We start from the raw sequence: 21719 nt of genomic DNA on the forward strand, positions 1-21719 counted from the left end.
TGGGTTGTCGCTCCACGAACCGGTCCTTACTTAGGTTACTTGAGCAAACGCTAAACCAACATCATAACCATGACCACCATCAAAACTACTTTGCTTAAGGCCTAAGGTTCCATGTTGCTAGACCATCAACATATTAACCATCATTATTGCATATGTTCATTAGTCAAGATTATGACACTTTTCAACATCCCAAAAGCATGGCTAAGCAATCTACCCATAAAAGACACCTAACCATAAACCATCTAGGTTCCAAGGGATGATAAGGGAAAATCTAGGGAAAACCCTAGCATAGGTGACTACCCATCATGTTGACAGACATTTCATGCAATTTTGTAAAACAAAACATTTAAAAATCTTAGGTTCAATATGATCAAGGACACTTGCCTTCTCCTTGCTGCTGCTCAGTGTATTCTTGCTCCTGGTCTTGATGTTCCTCAAATTGATTCGGGACGTTGTCGGCTAATCGCATAATAAACGGCAAACAAACAAACAAGATACACTAAGAACAGAGCACAAAACAAAAGAACAATGAGATAAAAACTGGTTAAAAAGAAAGAGCACTGAAAAACGAATCCATCGGCGCAAGAATCGCTTAAATCGGAGCTACGATGAAAAAGTTAGGGCTAAAATAAGTCTAGGGTTAAATCTGGAAAAAGGAAAGAGCTTACATTGAATTAAATAGAAAGTTCAGGGACCTTTTTGTAAAAACAGAGGGACCTAAATGTAATTATGAAAAAGTATAAGGACCTAACTTCAAAAAGACAGGGCTCTTTTTGTTATTTCAGAAAAGTTCAGGGGCTAATTTGCAAAATTACCAATTAAAGGAATTATCGGATTTATTTTTATACTAAAAAAGGCTTGAATTACTAACTGGGCTGCTCTGGCTGACGTGGCATGGTGACAGGGCGACACATCAGCAGAGAGGGCTAGGTGGCGGCTGAGGTGGCTGGATGACATGGCATGGCGGCTGACTGGGTTAAGTGGCAACACGTGGCAGCCTCGGGTTGGTCAGCGAAGGGGTAAGAATAGATCTAATCTGGGTCGTGGGTTTCGGATCCGACGGCTGAGCTTAAAGGGGACGGTCGGCAGGGTGATTCTCGGCGGAGCCAAGCTCGGGCACGGCGGCGACTCGTCGGAGAAGGGGAAAAAGGTCGTCGCCGGCTTCAATCACCGACGACGAGCGGCGGAAAAGGTTCGGGGAAGCGCGGGGAGTCCATTTTGAGGCTTACCGGAAGCGGCGCGGCACGGGAAGGCGGGCGGCGACGGTAGGGGCGGTAGAGGCCTCTGGATCTTGTCGGGAAGGGCTCTCCGGCGGCGCAGGGACCATGGCGACGGCGGGGAAAGCTTCAGTAGGGGCAGGCGCGCGTGATGGTGGCCTCGGGCTGCTCTGTGTTGCTTTGGAACGGCGTGGCGGCGAGCTCGGTTGAAGCGGCGGCAATGGCGGCTCGTCAAGCTTCGGACTCGATGACTAGGGCTCGGGTCTCGGCGATTTTCGGATGAGATGAGTTCGGGGAGGGGGTTCTACTTATATAGGCGGCTCGGGACATCCAGGGCGTTGGCGCAGCGCGTTTGACTCGGACACGGCGGCGGAGGGGCTAAATCCGAGCTCGGTTTCCTCGTTTAAACGTGAAATCTTTAGGGATAAGGCCGGTTAGAGATAGAGGAGATCCCGAGCTTTGATTTGGCGAAATTTTAGAAGCTCTAGGGCTCGGGACGGCTCGGATTCGAATTGGGAGGCGGCGGCCGGCGCGTGTTTGTGTTCGAGTCGGAATCCGACCGAAGGAGGAAGAAGGGCCTGACATGCGGGGCCCGCATGTCGGCGGCTCAGGTGAGGGCGGCTCAGCGCGGCGTCTTCGGCGCGTGGGCTGACGCGCGCGAATGGGCCGAGGCAGGGATGCGTCCCAAGTGGGAGAGGAGGCCGGGGCGGCTGCTGGGCTGAGGCCGAAGAGGAGCTGGTCCTGGAAAAAGGAAAAGCAGCCCGCGAAAGATTTAATCTTTTCTTTTCACTCTAAATTCAAATCCAACTTCAAATTCAAAATCAAGGCAAAACTCTTCAAATAAATTTCATCAAAAACCAAATAAAAATCCTATTTGCCTAATTCAGCATGAATGCAAAATAATCATTTATATCCTATGTCAATTATACATTCTTTCATATAAAATAGGATTTTGTCTCTTTTAAATTATTTAAACTCATTTTAAACTTTAGCAAATTTTGAGAATTTTTAAAGATGGAAAAATTAGGGTGTTACATTAGGGCAAGGGCAATGTATATTGCCTAATCAGGTACTTCTTCCGTTCAGAAATAGTAGACGTATTTTGTTTTGGAAAAGTCAAACTTTTGTGTACTTTGACTAACATTTAATCAAATTATAAAAACATCTAGTGTATAAAAATTATACAACTAAGTTCACAATTCAAAATGATTTCATACTATATAGGTTTTGTAGCTATAAATGATATATTTTGTAGGAAAAACTTAGTCAAAATTCAACTTTGAAGACCGAGCCTAAAATAAATACGCCTACTATTTCTGAACAGAGGGAGTAGTATGGTGAGCCCTATATAAAGTTTTTGCAACTAATACAATATCAGATTATTTAGCTAGGCCCCCAAACCCAAACACCACTAAAGAACACCCTAGGCCCTAAACCTTGAACCCTAAAACCACAATCCTAACCCTAAACCCCAAACATGTGTTGTGATGTGGACCGATATGCTAATTCGTCCTCCTTATGGCAAGGACAATGTATGTTGCCTAACCAAGAGGGCCCCAGATAAAGTTGTTGCAACTAGCACAATGTCAGAGTATTTAGTTGGGCCCTCAAACCAGTAACATCCCAAAATTCAAATTCTGAAAATTTCCAGTGCAAGGAAAATTAAATAAAATAGGTCAAATAAATTTTTGCCAAAATTATAACTTTTTAAAATTTTCCAAGATTATTGAATAGCTTCACCAGTAGTATAGGTTTAAAACCTATTTTCTTAATCAATCAATCAATATAGGTTATTATTTTGTGTGCATTGCATGCTGAGTTTTGTTAAGAGCCAGGTAAATGCATTAGAATTCTTTTTTTTCTTTTCTTTCTCTTTTGTGTTTTGAGTGAAAAAGATTTTGAAAAGGTTTTTACAAAACTCAGTAGTGAATAAGTTAAGGATCTTAATGGTTGGAATTCAAAAAATTTTAATTCATCATCTATTCAATCCTTGATTATACCTGATCCTTCTCCAGGTCAATTCAAATCTTATCCAAATTCTTGTTTAAATTCAATCTCTCCTCTTTCTCAAATTCAACCCAAATCCAAATTCAAATTCCTTATCTACTCATATTCTTGTTCAACCTCATCTTTTCTGTTTCTCTTAAATTCACTCCAAACTCAATTAAAATTCAAACCCTATTCAAATTTCTCTACAAAAGTTTCTTTTCTAAACCCTAGATATACCTAAAGTGTCTTTGGGCTCAATCTTACTCAAGTCCAAACCCTTAGCCAAGTCTTCTAGATGGCCCAACAAAGGATCCACAAAATTTGTAAATTTTCGCGGAGTTCTGGACAGCCTCATCTTTGCATGACGTTTCGGAGTATAAAACGGCCTCAAATGCAAATCTCGACAACACCAAAGTTGTAGGTCTCGTCGAGAGCTTCGATTTGAACCTATGGAAGTCCTCTTTTGGATAATGGAGCTAGGAGTTATGACCCCCGAAATCAGTGCTGCGCAGAGAAGTCCGAGTTCAAACAGTTTATCTTGTGGTGCATTTTTGAAAATAAAGATGGCGTTTTCAGAAGTTTCAATGACAACCAAAGTTTTATATCTTTTCGAGTACTACAATTTAGAATTAAGAAACGTCCAATTTGGAGTCCGGACGATAGAGATATCATTCTCGGAATACACGCCCTCTCCTACCCCTATTCCATGCCCCTAAGCCCTAGAAGTCGCTGCTGCCATGTCCGTGCGTCGTCGGAGCTGCCGCCACCACCGTCCGTGATGCGCTACATCGTCTTCTCCGCGAATCCTCCTTTCTCGACCATGAAAGCAAGGTGAGGACCCCTTCTTCTCCTCCCTTACTACTGTTTTAGCATCATACTAAGTCCCTAGCCAAGCCCTAGCCCCGGTCAAAGCCCGATCTACGCCGTCATGGTCGTCGCCGTTGCGGACAACCGTGGTGTAGCCGATTGGCATCGACGTTCTCGACCGACCAGTGGTCAAATCACCGAGCCCTTTCACCGGTGCATGTCCCATGATGTTCCCCACGTCCTCACCAACCAGGTCGGCCCGTAGATTAGCCAAACTATCGAAATCAAGGTCGACATACCCGCTGTCCGGTTTCTGGACGCGTTTTGCGCGCGCACCGGATTTCCATTCGCGTTCCCCGTCAATCCAAAACCTGTATGGATGCACCAACCGTGTCGCGACGTGTCCCATCTAGTCTTCTACGTTACCCTAGGAGTCCATCCCCGTTTGTACCACAGCATGTCGCAGCCATCACCCGTCTCATCTTCATTGATCGTTTTTCCTCTCACTGGATGATCTACCAAAACCCATGCCATAGCATTGTATTCCCGGGTTATATGAACATCTTTGTTCAAACGGTTCCTCAAATTTCATAGCCAATCTCCCGGAACGCGAGCGTCTTCGTTCCTGCATCTGTTTGCGGTCATCACCAAACCTAGAAGCAGTTATCGCTGTTTTGCCACTACCTCGGATGACCCCTTCCAAAACCAACCAAACCGTTGAATTAGTCTTTCCGCGTTCTACGCCATGCTTCCCTCGTTTCACTGAAACACCACTGAAGCCGACATCGATGTCTGTGGCCACATGCCCGATCGTCATCTCCGACGAAACCCGAACCACCACCGCTACATGGAGTCACTAGTAGTATCCTTAACCTAGAAGCGTAACCTTTTGGCCTTTTTGATCCATCATAGGTGGTCGATACTAGATCTCAGCGTATCCCTTCTTTAATCCAAGATGTTACTTGCATAGCATGCCAAGTCAGCGCCACATCATTCTCCTTAGCCTAGTCAGCGAAGTCTGGTCTGCCATACACTTTTGAATCTTGCGCAATAATGTTGTCAAGCCTGACACAGTGATCGTGCAATAATGCCTTTTCCATCGGAAGATAGTTCCGGAAAAATCAGCATTTCCTTGTTCAACCTAATCCATCTCTCGAAAGCTGTTCTCTTTTCATCTTAACTCCGATTTAGGCGATTCTTGCGTATAAATGTTTCTAAAATCATCCCTACCCAACCATAGTGTTTTTAAAGTGTTTTAATGATGTTTGGTATGTTGTTCTTAGTGTTTTCCTTTGTGTTGTTTGTCGGTAGTTCTCGCGATTAGTCGATAACGTTCCGGAGTAGTTCGAGGGACTTCAAAACCAAGATTTCGATAACACTGAGCAACATTGTTAAAAAGGCAAGTGTCCTTGATCATATTGAACCTATATTTTTAAATGTTTTATTTTACAAAATTGCATGCAGTGTCAATATGATGGGTAGTCACCTTTGTTAGTGTTTACTCTAGATTTTCCCTTATCATCCCTTGGAACCTAGATGGTTTATGGTTAGGTGTCTTTTATGGGTAGATTGCTTAGCCATACTTTTGGGATACTGGGAAGTGTCATAATCTTGACTAATGAACATATGCAACAATGGTGGTTAATTTGTTAATGGTCTAGCAACATAGAATCTTAGGCCTTGAGCAAAGTGGTTTTGATGGTTATCATGGTTATGATGTTGGTCTAGTGTTTGCTCAAGTAACCTAAGTAAGGACCGGTTCGTGGAGCAACAATCCAATAAGTAACGTACCAACCACGAGGCTGATATGGGTAAGGCGTGACATACTGATTAGAGTCTATCCAGTGTGTGTTGGGTCAGCACAAAAGGGAGCTTCTCGGTAGGAGCTTAGCTTGCGTAAAGCCTTGCGGTGAAACCTAGTGGGCAGACACATACTGGATTAGTCTCTGGTTAGTGGCAAGTGTCATGCAGTGATTCTTGGCGGCACACCACTGGCGTGTGTTAAGTGTTTCGCGAACACGGCAACATGAAATTCACTGACTCGTGGGGAAAGCTGGACAACCTCTGCAGAGTGTAAAACTGTTATAACAGCCGTGCTCATGGATATGAGAGACTTGGATCCTCACATGATTGGATGGTTCTGGTACAGGGAGTACTAGATGGTTGTGGTTATGGTTCTGGTACAAGGAGTACTAGATGGTTTTGGTTATAGTACGGGGAGTACTAGACGGTTATGGTATGCAAGGTGGGGAGCCTTGTATGCTGGATGCTGAATTGTTTGGGTTACATTCATTTAATATCTGCTTAATGTTTTTGAGTCCAAATGTGTTTTCATTACTCGCATTTACGCAAAATTTACCATGTATTAGCCTATTCTTGATATAAGCTTGCATATCATTATTTTTTCCACACTTGCTGAGCACGTCATGTGCTCACACTTGCTATTTTCCCTACACCATGCGACATGTATGCTGCTGCTCAGTGAGTGAAGATGTTGAAGACTATCAAGACGAGGTTGTGACGTTCTAGGCGCGTGTCTCCCGGTCAGTTACCTGCGGTGTTGTTGGGCACCAGTGCTTCTGTTTCGCTGCAGATATCTTCATAGAAGATAATATATGCCAATTGCTGTAAGAGTTAAATGTTTATTTAATAAAAGTATTGCTTTTGTTACTTCACCTGTGACGTCCTTATGTGTGTTGAACATGTTAGGCACATATAAGCCGTATCTGGTTTTGGTCGTTAAAACCGGGTGTGACAGAGGTGGTATCAGAGCCATACTGACTGTAGCACGCAAGCCTAGATAGAATGGTCGTTCCATAAGGTTATATTTTAAAAGCCTATTTTGAAAAACCCATCCCTGTGCTTTTCTGACCTCTTAATTTCTCTCTCTACTTACCTATTTCACTACTTTGAGAAAAATGATTTCCAACACTCCCCTGTTCAAACTATTAGTTGTTGAACCATCCCAGTTACTGTGCTCGAGGAGGATGCACTTGAAGATCTCTCTTGGCGCTCCTACCTTGTGTGAAGATTTATATGATAAAGATGAAGATGCATCACGACAAGGAAGATTCATCTACCATAACACTGAAGACATGAAGATCTGCCTCTGCGCTTCTCCCAGTTTTAGTTCTTCAAGTTATAGGAGGATTTTCCCTAGTCTTCGGAGATGTTAGAGCGATGTTAGGTCGTGTGCTTGTGTTGTGTGCCTTGTGTGATTCGACTTTTCTGTTTGAGTGCTGGAATGCGTTGAGAGATGCTTTAGCATCTAATAACAGCTACGTTCCTTATATATCTCTATAGTTAATAGTATAGCTAGGTTTTCTCCTTTTAGTCCCTTCTTTTCTTGCAAAACCTTCTACCTCAATCCCAATCAGATGGAGAACACAAAGAAAGATCAGCTTGGTAAAGGTACCAACAACAATAACAACAACATCCAGTAGATGCCACCTCAATTCAAGAAGGAACAATTTTTGGAGACGCAGACTCTGATCTTTCAAAATATGGTTCAGAATATGGAAAGTCTGCTACATATCGTTGAAGCTCTGGGTGCAGAAGACGAGCGTAGAAAGCAAGGCAACATCAAGAAGAGGAAGAAAGCCTTTGAAGACCATCAAGCAAACAACAGTTCTCGGTTACGTTCCACTCCTGAATAAGCACTTTGTTCTGTCAACCAGGAAGTTTCATAGGTCGAGAGAAAATTTGCAGAGTACCCCTACAAGGAAGGTGTGTTTTTGCTGTGAAGAAGAAAGACGCTATGCCAATGGATGTCCCCTAAGGATCCTTGTACTTGACGATAAGAAGGTGTGTGTCCACTCTGGAGAACCTACGCGCTGGGTCAAAAGATGTCCCACGAAGCACCCCGCACGGAATTGGATCAAACCCAAATCCCATATGAAGATCTCAGTTCAACATTCGAACTGTCATGACTTTCAAGTTGTATTTCAAGATAGCCAAGATCGACGATATCCCATCAAGCTCACAGAAGCTCAGTAGGCACAAAAAAAATGATATATTCCATGTCAAAGGCTACATGTCTATCTACTTCTCAAGAACTGGAAATGTAAGTCAGAGAAGTCCGCTCCTTTTTAAGGGGGGTAGTCTTCCTAGCTAATCTCTTGGTTGTGAAACCTAAAGACAGATATTGGAAACGGCTAGTCAGCAAAGGTAATACGATAATAAAGTGTGCTAATGGAAGGATAGTACCCAGAAGATGCACTCTGACCATAGAAGCGACTGCTAAGAACAAGTACTCTTTTCTCAGAGTTAGGATATGGCTTACTAAATCTTCAAGGATAAAAAGGTCCGTCAAGGTCAATCAACAGATGAGAAGATCCTTAAAAAAAATAAAGGAAACTTATCAGGAGGGTCGAAGCTACGAAATTCTCAGAAATTAGAAAGCACTAAGATGTACCATGATCTCAATGATTGTTATCGGTAGTATGGAAACAAGAGTGGTGTAGCAAAGTAAATGGTCCTATGTGACACATGTCAAAAAGGTTAGAACAATACATCAGAGACAACTACAACCGTTGAAGATACTAGGAATGGAATATCCGAGAAAATCCAACATACTCAGGGTAATCAATTAAGATTTGTCGAGATAGTTGCAAAAGCCGTCAAAAGCAAAGTGAGCAGAATTTGTCAGGGCAATGAGGTTAACACTGAGAAGAAAAAGCAATTTGGAGAGCGAGAAGAAGACTTGAAGATCAAGATCCCTTATCTCGTTTTCGATCTGCCCGAATCTCGAGGGCGAGATTCCTTTAAGGGGGGTAGATTTGTAGCACCCTGATTTTCAGAATTTACAACTTTTTAAAATTTTCCAAGATTATTGAATAGCTTCACCAGTAGTATTGGTTTAAAACCTATTTTCTTAATCAATCAATCAATATAGGTTATTATTGTGTGTAAATTGCATGCTGAGTTTTGTTAGGAGCCAGGTAAATACAATAGAAATCTTTTTTTCTTTTCTTTCTCTTTGGTGTTTTGAGTGAAAAAGATTTTGAAAAGGTTTTTACAAAACTCAGTAGTGAATAAGTTAAGGATCTTAATGGTTGGAATTCAAAATCTTTGAATTCATCATCTATTCAATCCTTGATTATACCTGATCCTTCTCCAGGTCAATTCAAATCTTATCCAAATTCTTGTTTAAATTCAATCTCTCCTCTTGCTCAAATTCAATCCAAATCCAAATTCAAATTCCTTATCTACTCCTATTCTTGTTCAACCTCATCTTTTCTGTTTCTCTTAAATTCACTCCAAACTCAATTCAAATTCAAACCCTATTCAAATTTCTCTACAAAAGTTTCTTTTCTAAACCCTAGATATACCTAAAGTGTCTTTGGGCTCAATCTTACTCAAGTCCAAACCCTTAGCCAAGTCTTCTAGATGGCCCAACAAAGGATCCACGAAATCTGTAAATTTTCGCGGAGTCCTATACAGCCTCATCTTTGCATGACGTTTCGGAGTTCAAAACGGCATCAAATACAAATCTTGACAATACCAAAGTTGTAGGTCTCGTCGAGAGCTTCGATTTGAACCTATGTAAGTCCTCTTTTGGATAATGGAGCTAGGAGTTATAGCCCCCGAAATCAGTGCTGCGCAGAGAAGTCCGAGTTCAAATAGTTTATATTGTGATGCATTTTTGGAAATAAAGATGGCGTTTTCAGAAGTTTCAATGACTACCAAAGTTGTAGATAGTTTCGAGTACTACAATTTAGAATTAAGAAACATCCAATTTGGAGTCCGGACGATGGAGATATCATCCTCGGAATACAGAGCTGCGAAAAAGGAAACCGTAACCGACTCGAACTCGAATCCGATTCGTGTTCGGCTTGGACTCCACCTCAACCAGCCGTCCCTAGCCCTATATATATGAGTTGCACGCCCTCTCCTACCCCTATTCCATGCCCCTAAGCCCTAGAAGTCGCTGCTGCCATGTCCGTGCGTCGCCGGAGCCGCCGCCAACACCGCCCGTGATGCGCTACGTCGTCTTCTCCGCGAATCCTCCTTTCTCGACCATGAAAGCAAGGTGAGGACCCATTCTTCTCCTCCCTTACTACTGTTTTAGTATCATACTAAGTCCCTAGCCAAGCCCTAGCCCCGGCCAAAGCCCGATCTACGCCGCCACGGTCGTCGCCGTCGCGGACAACCGCGCTGTAGCCGATTGGCATCGACGTTCTCGACCGACCAGTGGTCAAATCACCAAGCCCTTTCACCAGTGCATGTCCCATGATGTTCCCCACGTCTTCACCAACCAGGTCGGCCAGTAGATTAGCCAAACTATCGAAATCAAGGTCGACATATCCGCTGTCCGGTTTCTGAACGCGTTCTGCACGCGCACCGGATTTCCATTCGCGTTCCCCGTCAATCCAAAAGCTGTAGGGATGCACCAACCACGTCACGACGTGTCCCATCGAGTCTTCTACGTTACCCTAGGAGTCCATCCCCGTTTGTATAGCGACACGACCAGGACGCCATTGCCAACCACAGCATGTCGCAGCCATCACCCGTCTCATTTTCGTTGATCGTTTGTCCTCTCAGTGGATGATCTACCAAAACCCATGCCATAGCATTGTGTTCCCGGGTTATATGAACATCTTTGTTCAAATGGTTCCTCAAATTTCATAGCCAATCTCCCGGAATGCGAGCATCTTCGTTCCTGCATTTGTTCGTGGTCACAACCAAACCTAGAAGCAGTTATCGCTGTTTTGCCACTACCTCGGATGACCCCTTCCAAAACCAACCAAACCATTGAATTAGTCTTTCCGCGTTCTACGCCATGCTTCCCTCGTTTCACTGAAACACCACTGAAGCCGACATCGATGTCTGTGGCCACATGCCCGATCGCCATCTCCGACGAAACCCGAACCACCACCGCTACATATAGTCACTAGTAGTATCCTTAACCTAGAAGTGTAACCTTTTGGCCTTTTTGATCCATCATAGGTGGTCGATACTAGATCTCAGCGTATCCCTTCTTTAATCCAAGATGTTACTTGCATAGCATGCCAAGTCAGCGCCACATCATTCTCCTTAGCCTAGTCAGTGAAGTCTGGTCTGCCATACACTTTTGAATCTTGCGCAATAATATTGTCAAGCCTGACACAGTGACCGTGCAATAATGCCTTTTCCATAGGAAGATAGTTCCGGAAAAATCAGCATTTCCTTGTTCAACCTAATCCATCTCTCGAAAGCTGTTCTCTTTTCATCTTAACTCCGATTTAGGCTATTCTTGCGTATAAATGTTTCTAAAATCATCCCTATCCAACCATAGTGTTTTTAAAGTGTTTTAATGATATTTGGTATGTTGTTCTTAGTGTTTTCCTTTGTGTTGTTTGTCGGTAGTTCTCGCGATTAGTCGATAACGTTCCGGAGTAGTTCGAGGGACTTCAAGACCAAGATTTCGACAACACTGAGCAGCATTGGGAAAAAGGCAAGTGTCCTTGATCATATTGAACCTATATTTTTAAATGTTTTGTTTTACAAAATTGCATGCAGTGTCAATATGATGGGTAGTCACCTATGTTAGGGTTTACCCTAGATTTTCCCTTATCATCCCTTGGAACCTAGATGGTTTATGGTTAGGTGTCTTTTATGGGTAGATTGCTTAGCCATGCTTTTGGGATACTGGGAAGTGTCATAATCTTGACTAATGAACATATGCAATAATGGTGGTTAATTTGTTAATGGTCTAGCAACATGGAATCTTAGGCCTTGAGCAAAGTGGTTTTGATGGTTATCATGGTTATGATGTTGGTCTAGTGTTTGCTCAAGTAACCTAAGTAAGGACCGGTTCGTGGAGCGACAATCCAAGAAGTAATGTACCAACCACGAGGCTGATATGGGTAAGGCGTGACATACTGATTAGAGTCTATCCAGTGTGTGTTGGGTCAGCACAAAAGGTGGCTTCTGAGTAGGAGCTTAGCTTGCGTAAAGCCTGGCGGTGAAACCTAGTGGGCAGACACATACTGGATTAGTCTCTGGTTAGTGGCAAATGTCATGCAGTGATTCTTGGCGGCACACCACTAGCGTGTGTTAAGTGTTTCGCGAACACGGCAACATGGAATTCACTGACTCGTGGGGAAAGCTGGACAACCTCTGCAGAGTGTAAAACTGTTATAACAGCCGTGCTCACGGATATGAGAGACTTGGATCCTCACATGATTAGATGGTTCTGGTACAGGGAGTACTAGATGGTTGTGGTTCTGGTTCTGGTACAAGGAGTACTAGATGATTTTAGTTATAGTACAGGGAGTACTAGACGGTTATGGTATGCAAGGTGGGGAGCCTTGTATGCTGGATGCTGAATTGTTTGGGTTACATTCATTTAATAACTGCTTAATGTTTTTGAGTCCAAATGTGTTTTTATTACTCGCATTTACGCAAAATTTACCATGTGTTAGCCTATTCTTGATATAAGCCTGCATATCATTATTTTTCCCACACTTGCTGAGCGCGTCATGTGCTCACACTTGCTATTTTCCCTACACCATGCGACATGTATGCTGCTGCTCAGTGAGTGGAGATGTTGAAGACTATCAAGACAAGGTTGTGACGTTCTAGGTGCGTGTCTCCCGGTCGGTTGCCTGCGGTGTTGTTGGGCACCAGTGCTTCTGTTCCGCTGCAGATATCTTCATAGAAGATAATATATGTCAATTGCTGTAAGAGTTAAACGTTTATTTAATAAAAGTATTACTTTTGTTACTTCACCTGTGACGTCCTTATGTTTGTTGAACATCCTGGGCACACATAAGCCGCATCTGGTTATGGCCGTTAAAACCGGGTGTGACAGGTTGTGGGAAGTTGACCACACCGGAAGTTCCGGTGTTTAAAACAAATGCACGCTAGATTATTTTAACTCAAAAACAAAAATTGAAGAGCTTACCGGATGGTCTGGTGTCGGGATGAAATGAACGCCAGACTATTTTGTAGGAGATGGTGCAAAACGTGTCTGGTGCTGTGCTGTGCACCGGATGGTCCGGTGTTTGAGGATATGAACATCGGATGCTTCACCGGAGCATTTTCTAGGAGATGGTGCAAATTGGCGTGTCTGGTGGAGTTGTACTCACTGGATGGTCCGGTGTTGAGCAGTGTGTACACCGAAGGCTTCGCCAGACCTTTTTCCAGGAGGGTTTTGGCGCAGGGGGATGTACATGCACCAGATGGTCCGGTGTTCAGAAGCTATACACACCGAAACATCTGGTGTTCATGATTTTTCTGGGATGAGTTCTTTGGACAGAAATTTGTTGAGTTGGACTAACTGGAGATGGAGTTGGAGACATGTTTGTGCTTATCTCATGATGTGCAGGTGATGGTTGCAACTTGGCGATCAACGGCGGGATGATCGGGGCTATGCGGGGTGCTTGGTGTCGGACGATCAAGGAGGCCAGGCAGAGTCAAGGGTGATCGTAGCTGTTCACATGGAGAGCAAGCAAAGCATAAGAAGGTTGATAAATACAGTATGTTGACAAAGTCAAGCGAAAGGGATGCCGGTGCAAATGACAAGGTAGCCCGAGGGATCAGGAGCGGGAGAGACTTGCTGGCAGTCAAGATCGCAAGACGGAGGACACATGTCGACTTCGGAAAGCTTGCTTAAGGTGTAAGCAAGTGGCGGTGAGTCACGCTTTGAGGAGCGTGCAAGGCGGTTTCGTGATTTGGCCACAAAACTATGGGAGGTTGGAGTGCACGTGGCATCATCGTGAAGCTTGCGTCGAGGCGAAGCTAAGTCGTGAAGGTGGCACGGGCGTTCGATGAATGGAGAAAAGATGGACCAAAATGCCCCGGTGGTAGGTAGGAGTGCATTGGAAGTGAATGGTATTTTGGGAACAAGGTTGCTTAAGGGTCAATCAAGCTCTCAAGGCCTGTAAATAGAGAGGTAGGGTTGTGGGAGAGGGTTGAGCCAGCCATTTTGAGTTGTGTGTGATTAAGTTTTGAGAGAGGAAGAAAGGAGTGCTTTGCCTTTGTATTATGTGTAAGCTTTTTGTATGCAATACTCTTTGTAATCTGTCAAAATAGGGCGTTCCTCTTTGAGTAATGACGTTTGTGGTTTCCCCTATGCTTGTGTTCATCTCCTTCTAGTCTCTTTCTATTCGCTCACATGCTTGGTTGCAAGTTTTTTTGTTCCATGTTGATTTTCATTTCTATTTAAGAGCTACACTCATTGGTCAAGTTGAAGTTGTTCTTCTTGTTGCTAGAGGGATAAGTATCACATATGAGTTGGTCTTGAACCATCCCTTCCCTCTAGATCCATCAACTTGAGGATTTCTTCACCCGATGCCAAGTTGCTTTGATTTGTGTGATCTTTCTTTGAGTTGTTAGTTTTCGAGCGCAATGACACTTGATAAGGTATACAATGGAACCTAGGGTTCATATTCATACAGGTGGGGCGATGTCCTTCTTGGAGATTCTTGATATGATCTTTACTTATCTCTTTTTGCTTCTGCTCTTTGCTTTGAGGTGCATTGGGTGAAATTTTAGAAGAAGGCCATCTAAGAATTTGGTGAGGCGCCTATTCACCCTTCCTCTAGTCGCCTATCTCGATCCTACAATTGGTATCAGAGCTATGTTAGATCACCAGTTGACCTTAACCGGCTTTGTGATCCATAGGCGACAATGGAGAGATATGGGAAGATTCTGCTTTTTGAAGGTCGCTACTTTTCGTATTTGAAGGTGCGCATGGAGGCCTATCTCTTAAGCCAAGGAAGTGCGATATGGGAGCTTGTAGACTCCAACTATGTGATCCCTGCTGCTCGCATTTCTCAGGCCTAAATTGAACAATATGAAACCAACAGCAAGGCTAGAAATATATTGTTCACCAGCCTGACTCAGAATAAGTTTGATAGGGTTCAGCACCTCTGTATTGCTAGGGAGATTTGGTCTACACTTAGTGTCTTTCATGAGGGCACTAACCAAATCAAAGCTAGGCATCAGAGCACATACAATCAAGAATATCAGATTTTTGTGCAAGGACCCGAAGAGTCTTTGGATGCTATGTTTGCAAGATTTGATGGAATTGTTAGCGACCTTAGATCCACTGGACTTTTACCTTACTATGACCATGAGAGGGCTATCAAGCTTCTCTATGCTCTTGACTATAGTATATGGGAAGTAAAGATCTCGAGCATTGAAGAGTCATCCAGTTATGACACATTGACTTGTGATGAACTCTTTAGCAAACTCAAGTCTACTGAGATAGCCAAGGTGGCTAGGATAGGTCTTGGAAACCCCCTGTCTCAGGACATTGCATTGGTTTCAAGATCTAGTGGTGGCAATCAGACAGGAGTTGGTTTTTCTTGTGCTAATACTTCACCTAAAGGATTTTCTTTGTCTTCCTTGGTCTCTATTACAGAGGAGTAGTTGGATGTGCTTGATGATGAGGATCTTGCATTGATCATGAAGAAGTTTACCCGCTTCTACAACAACTGGTGAGACCAGAGGAGGGGTGGTCCTCCTACTTGTTTTGAGTGTGGTGGCACCACTCACTTCAAGGCTGACTGTCCCAAGCTCAAGATGAAGGAAGACCGCAACCATGACCACGACAAGCACAAGAAGAATAAGAAGTCCATCTTCAAGAACCACGACAAGATGGCCAAGAAGGCAGCCAAGGTGGCATCATGAGCTTTTGTGGTGGCTCCCAGCGTCATCGACACTTCCTCAAGTGAGGATGAGAGCTCGGAGGAGGAGGAGCAGCCCGTGAAGAACAAGGACTTCATCGTCCTTTGCTTCATGGCGGACGCCAACGACAGCAACCCCGAGCTTGATCCCTCTGAGGTATTACCTTCCTACGACCAGCTTTCTGCTCAGATTGATACCTTGAATGATGCTCTTCTTAGCTAGGATAGGTTACTTAAGAAAATATTTTATGAGTTTAAGGAGCTTAGGCCTAGGTATGAGTCTGTGTCGACTGAGGTTGTTTTGCTTAGGTCTAAGGAAAAAGATGAGGATTGTGAGAGTTGTATGGTTGTCATGACTAAACTTGTTGAGCTTCAGACTCTGCATACTCAAGTTACCAGCCAGCTCTAGACTGCTAAGAAGAAGCTCCTTGAGGAGGAGTCTAGACCAACTCTTTTAGGCGCTTGCAAAAATTGTCCTTTGCTCACAAAGGATGTTGAAGTGAAAGCTAAGCGCATTCAAGAGTTAGAGTCTAGATTGAAGAGTGCTGAGTGTTCTAAAGATGTGTAACGAAACTATTCCACATGCATAGTCTTTAAGGACAAACTTAGCTAGGTAAGAGGGCAAGTTCAGAAGCTCATGGCCGAGAATGAGTACCTCCTTTCTCTTATGGAGAAGTGCTCAGAAGGCAAGGGTAAAATGGATTTGATCTTGGCCAAGACCACGATGTGTGCCGATAAGGCAGGTTTGGCTCTTAGGTTCGGTTTTGAGAGGGTGGCTTACAATGGGGTTGATAAGACTATTTTCATCTCACCTACTATCCTAGAAGCTGAAAAGTCCAAGATTAATGCCACACCACAACCCATCAAGAAGAAACCCAAATCACAACCCACCAAGAAGAAATCCACACCACAACCCAAGAGAGCTACACAACCTAAGATGAGAGCTCCTGTGAGAGAGTCTAGAGTGACTGGCAATCAAGTTCTGAAAGATGCTACTATTGCACCTACTGAAAGGTTGGGTTTTGCTTGTTGGGTTTTGTTGGGTTTTGCAAGTCTAGAGCTCTTGTTGGGTTTTGCTTTCGCCGTAGGAGAGATGAGCGGCGTGAGTGGGAGTCGAGTACTCGGGACAGGTACCACCCCTCTTTTAGTGTACATTAGCCTTTTTCTCGCTCTTACTCATAAGTTTTTGGCACTCTTCAGTTTCCTCCTTGAGGTGGTGCCCGCCGTGGATCTTACCATGACTCGTTTGATTTTGGTTCACGCGTCAGAGGTTTTGAGTCACAGCACTTTGGCGGATCACGTTTTCCTCATCATAGTACTCACCCCTAGTGTGCTAGTGTTAATTTGCATGCACCTATTTTTACTACTTCAAGGCGGATGACCCAATATTGGATTCTCAAGAGAGACACCCCAGTACTGAGCCATCCACCTACTATTCTTCTCTTATGTAAGTGGCAGGCGGAGGCCTGGAGAACAAGTGGCTCATCGACTCCGGTTGTTCGTGCCATATGACTGGAGATTCATCATGGTTCTCCAGCCTCACCCCGATGAACTGACACGAGTACATCACATTCGGGGACGATAGAAAAGGAAAAGTGAAAGCCAAAGGTATAGTAAAGGTACATGAGAGTTCCACTCTCAAAGATGTAGCTTGGTGGAGCATCTGGGATACAACTTGCTTTCTATATCTCAGTTGTTGGATCAGGACTTCGAAGTGCTCTTCAAGCGCGATGCTTCTCGAGTTCTTGATTCCTCAGGTGCTTTGATTTGCCGAATTTGTCAGATTGGGAGAGTTTTTGGACCAGATTTTTCTGAGTCTTTTGGTTCTTCTCAATGCTTGATTTCCCAACCTTCTTCTGAGCTTTGGATGTGGCATAAGAGGCTAGGGCACATGAGTTTTGATTTGCTCTCTCGTTTGAGTGCCCTAGGCTTGATCCGAGGATTGCCCAAGCTCAAGTTTGAGAAGAACCTTGTTTGCACTCCTCGTCGTCATGGCAAGATGGTTGCCGCCTCTCACCCACTAGTTAATCTGGTGATGACTGACTGACCGGGAGAACTTCTCCATGTGGATACTGTTGGTCCTTCCCGGTTTCGTTCGGCGGGTGGAAAGTGGTTTGTACTTGTCATTGTTGATGACTTCTCTCGATATTCTTGTGTGTTCTTTCTCGTGAGCAAGGATGAAGTGTTCTCGCACTTTCGGAGCTTAGCTTTGAGATTGTTCAAGGAACTCCCTGGTGCATTGAAAGCAATTTGCAGTGATAATGGCACCGAGTTTAAGAACTATCTCTTTGATGCTTTCTGTATTGAATATGGAATTAAGCATCAATTTTCTGTGCCACGTGTTCCTCAGCAGAATAGCGTGGTTGAGAGGAAGAACAAAACTTTGGTTGAGATGGCTAGGACGATGCTTGATGAGCATAGGACTCCTAGGAAGTTTTGGGCAGAGGCTATAAGCATAGCTTGCTACATCTCAAATCAGATTTTCTTGCGCTCAATCTTGAAGTTGACTTCTTATGAGTTGCATTTTGGGAGGAAGCCAAAGGTTTCTCACTTGAGAGTATTTGGATGTCGCTGCTTCATCCTAAAGCGTGGCAATCTTGACAAGTTCTAGTCATGTTCTTCCGATGGGATTTTCTTGGGTTATTCTCTTCATGGTCATTCCTACGGGGTTTATAATCTTGAAACTAACACCATCATGGAATCCTGTGATATGACCTTTGATGAATCAACCCCTTATGCTAGCCCTGTTCCTGAGTATGCAGGTGATCAAGAGATGACCAAAAGCATCTTAGTAGATGGTGACCTTCCAACTCTCGGTGATGGTGAGGATGATCCACTACTTCCTGCTGTCACACCAGCTCCAGAGCTGGCTCTTGCCTCTTCGACACCGGAAGAGGGTCCTGCAGCCTCTACTTCCACTTTAGCTGCGTTTGAGCCTGCACCAGCAGTGTTTGAGGGGGAGGTATACTCACAGTGTGAGGCTCCTCTACACATTCAGCGGATACACCCTTCACAGATGATGATTGGTAATCTCAATGAAAGGGTAATGAGGTCCAAATCTGCTTCTCATGCTCATTTCATTGATTTTGCATTTGTTGCTTCTTTTGAGCCCTATGATGTTGGACACACTCTATCTGATTCAAATTGGGTCAATACCATGTATGAAGAGCTTGAAAACTTTGAGAGAAACCAAGTTTGGGTCCTTTTAGAACCATCCCCAAATGTTCATACCATAGGAACCAAATAGGTTTTCAAAAACAAACAGGGGGATGATGAGTTTGTTGTTAGAAACAAAGCTAGACTTGTGGCCCAGGGTTTCACTCAAATAGAGGGGATAGACTTTGGAGAGACCTTTGCACTGGTAGCTAGATTAGAAGCTATTAGAATTCTTCTTGCATTTGCAGCATCCCAAGGCTTCAAGTTGTATCAAATGGATGTCAAGAGTGCTTTCCTAAATGGGTTCATAGAGGAAGAGGTCTATGTCCACCAACCCCCAGGTTTTGAGCACCCCAAATACCCACATAGAGTATACAAGCTTCAGAAGGCTTTGTGTGGGCTTAAGTAGGCGCCTAGGGCTAGGTATGATAGGTCTTAAGTCTTTCCTGTTAGACCATGGGTATGTGATGAGATCGGTAGATAAAACTTTGTTCACTCTCAGGTATGGCAATAATTTCCTACTTGTTCAGATATACGTGGATGATATCATTTTTTGTGGCTCTTCTCATGCTCTTATGGCCAAGTTTGCAAAAACTATGAGTAGGGGATTCGAGATGTCGATGATGGGCGAGCTCAACTTCTTCCTTGGGTTTCAAATCAAGCAATGCAAGCAAGGTACATTCATCCACCAGACGAAGTACACCAAGGATTTGCTGAAAAAGTTTGACATGAGCGACGCGAAGCCTTTGGCGACACCGATGGCTACCTTGACCGTGCTTGATCCAGATGAAGATGGCGAGGTGGTAGACCAGCGGGAGTACAGGAGCATGATTGGCTCCCTCCTGTACCTGACGACGACAAGACCCAACATCCACTTCACCGTCTACTTGTGCGCTCGCTTCCAACGATCACCAAGGACATCTCATCGCCAAGTAGTGAAGCGCATATTGAGGTATCTCAAACACACCCTTGAGTATGGTCTTTGGTTTTCTGCATCCTATTCGCTTTCTCTTCGAGGTTTTTTGGATGCAGACTTTGTTGGTTGTAGGATTGATAGGAAGAGTACCTCGGGTACTTGTCATTTCTTGTGTACCTCTCTTGTGGATGGTTTGGTCAACTGTGGTCGTGGGAGGCATAGTTGAGGTGTTTGGTTTGTTTTGGTCAACCTTGGTTGGAGCCATGGTTGAGGATGTTAGTTTTGGTCTACCTTGTTTGCAGCCATTGTTGAGGTGGTTTGATAGATGGTCAACCTTGGTGGGAGCCATGGTTGAGGTGGTAGGTTTTGGTTAAGTCAAGATGTGGTAATCTTGAGGTTTATGTTTACTATTGTTCACCTAATTAATTAATCGCTTTTGAACCATTTTCAAATAAATGATGCTTTTATGCAAAAGAGCCCTTCAGCCTTATTCTTGTCAAAGCCTTCATTTGCATTATTTTTCCACAACTTTCTAAGTAGGACATGTGCTCACACTTGCTATACCCAAACTATCGACGATTTGTGAACCACCGATCTAACGAACTTGTTCAAGAAATAGGGGATTCTTTGAGTAGACGAATCATAGGAGAACACACACAGTGTTTTATATAGGTTCGGACCTCCGTCATGATAATAACCCTATGTCATGTTTGTCTTGTATTGATCTGAGCCTGTTATAATGGGGTATGTGGCTAGTCTAGATGGATCTAAACCTAGTCGACGACTGCATATCTCGTCCTCGGGTGTCTTATGGTTTGTCAAAAGGTTAGAGCGACTTCTTCGACTTCTATTGTCTCTTGTTCAACTTGTATTGGCCTTTTCCCCTCCGCAGGGTCCCCAGGCTCCGTATATATAGGGGGTGTCGTACGTCCTCTGGAGTCTTTCTTCCATTTTTAGAGATAAACTTCTCTGTTTACGGGATCCCCTAGGTACCTACAGGTAGTTTTCTTTCATCCAAGGATCCCTCTCCTGGAGATTGAGATATACCCAAGAATTGCGGGAAACCCTGGGGTGCTAGGATATGGCAACTACCTAGTATTCATCATCAAGCCCCTAATCAGTACGTGAAATGAGGCTTCGATGGATCAAGTACATGGCCAGCAAAAATAAGCTTTTTGTCCGACCATGTCATCGAGAAAGACTTGGGTCCTGATTAGGGTGAAGCATCTAACTGGGTTCTCTGGCTTGTCAGATCCCATACTTGGGATTCCAAACACCTCCAAGTTCTCAAGAGAGTCCTCGAGAAGGTGTTCCATCTGGGTAGTTATCAAATCAGTTCATAAATATCATCACGACCTTGCCAAGGTACGAGAGAGAAAAGACTCATCGCTGGCCAAGCTCGGAAGTTGAATTGTCGTAGAAGAAATTTTTGCATAGTGGTGAAGAGATTCTTTCCTAATTTTCTGGCAAAAGATCATGACGACTCTTGAAAACTGAGCGCATTTGTTGGTGTAGTGCTCCAGCTCTCCTGGTATTTCATACCAACAATCCCCGCTTGCGCCAGAATCGATCCCCAATAGAAAATGTGATGGGACCTCGGCACAGAAGGTCATAGCTCCGAGAAGTACTCTGAACCGCCACGGTGGCTAGTCAGAGAATCACCGAACCCAGTTATGCTTTCTTCTGTAACCTGTGCATGGGAATAGAAACTTATTTTTTGTTAGTAAAAAGTAAAAAGAATGTAAATTAAATCGGCGGGACTTCTCAAAAACTCGAAGCCGAAGAGATAACGACAACATAACATGCTTAGTGTTACTCGCTTCCTCCTCTGGCTAGGGTAGGTGTAGCATCTAGGCCCCTAGGTAAGTGGTAAGTGTTTCGGTGATTAATGACAACCATATTATTTTGACTAACAAGATTGTTTTGAAGGGCAATTAAAAGATTAGTTCACAATGTTGTTGGGTGATCTTGGTCCCTTAATTGAATGGTTGAGCGATCAAAGGATGTGAACATCAAGAT

This window comes from Phragmites australis, chromosome 7, assembly GCF_958298935.1.
Source record: "Phragmites australis chromosome 7, lpPhrAust1.1, whole genome shotgun sequence".
Classification (NCBI taxonomy): domain Eukaryota; kingdom Viridiplantae; phylum Streptophyta; class Magnoliopsida; order Poales; family Poaceae; genus Phragmites; species Phragmites australis.